Here is a 1,188-nt window from a genome sequence, read left to right on the forward strand (position 1 = left end):
CCAAATTCCTTGGTTGACCACTCTATCTCTACTATGGGCCTTATGTTGGTTGGAAAGTTTGTAGGTCCTAGACCTGGTATTTAGGTTGAGCATTCAATGGTTAAGGATGATTGAAAGCTTAAGGGCCAAGTAGATATTGTTGCCCTTGTGGGGAGTTTCTTGTCATTTACCTTTTCAAATAAGGTGGATCTTGATTATGGTCTATAGAGAGGGCCCTAGATGTTTGGCATGAACTCTTTGGCCTTTAAGAATTCTAGACCCAAGATGGATTTTTATGATACATTCTTCCATAGAGCACCTATGCGGGTCGAATTCCTAAGTCTCCCAAAGGAGCTTAAGAATGAAGATGTTTGAAAGGGTCTTGCTTCTCTCTATTGACCTTGTAACTACCTCTAAATATAGGTTGGCCTATGCTAGGGTTTGTGTTAATTTTCATTAGCTCATCAACCTTCCAGAGAAAATAGATTTTGTGTCCAAATTGAGAAAATGGTCATACAAAGTTGAATATGAGGGCCTCCCCTTTTCTTTATTCTTCTAAAAAAAATTTGGGAACTCGGATAAGAACTCTCCTAAGAAAAAAAAGAAAGAGGCCAAGAAGATTGATATAGTTGGAAAAAAAATAAGACTAGAAAATAATCTGCAAAAAAAATAACTAGAGAAAATTGAAGGTAGTGATGTGGGGTTTGTTCAACCTTGAAGGCTGGAAGAAGACAAGGATGGAAGCATGATGTAGAGAGCACAACTAAAAAGCTTCAAATGGGCTTCCCACTCTTGCAATCAACCAATTAACTGTCAAATCTTTAACCTTCTCGCAAGGTTTTAGCACACTCTAATCCTTCAATGGATCAAAGAAACAAGCTCTCCAACTTCACCAAGAATCCAAGGACAAAAAACCAGCCTTATCCACTTTGTTGAAGGAAAATCTAAACTGTAGATGGGTGGCCAAAAGACTAGGAAAAAAAGAAAAAGGATAAACATCTTTACCCTTCTTTCTCTTTAGAAATGTCTACTAGGGGAAGATCTAAAATTAATGTTGGTTCTTCAAAGAAATCATGAGGAAGAAGGTTAGAAAACTAGATGTATGAAATGGAAAGAATACAAAACATAGTGTATAGGAACTAAGCTACCATCTAGGATTTCACCCCTAAGAAATGAAGATAATAAATTGGAATATTTGTGGGCTACATA

Source organism: Cupressus sempervirens, chromosome 7, assembly GCF_028749045.1.
Source record: "Cupressus sempervirens isolate cs-2001-9-10 chromosome 7, ASM2874904v1, whole genome shotgun sequence".
NCBI classification, from domain to species: Eukaryota; Viridiplantae; Streptophyta; class Pinopsida; order Cupressales; family Cupressaceae; genus Cupressus; species Cupressus sempervirens.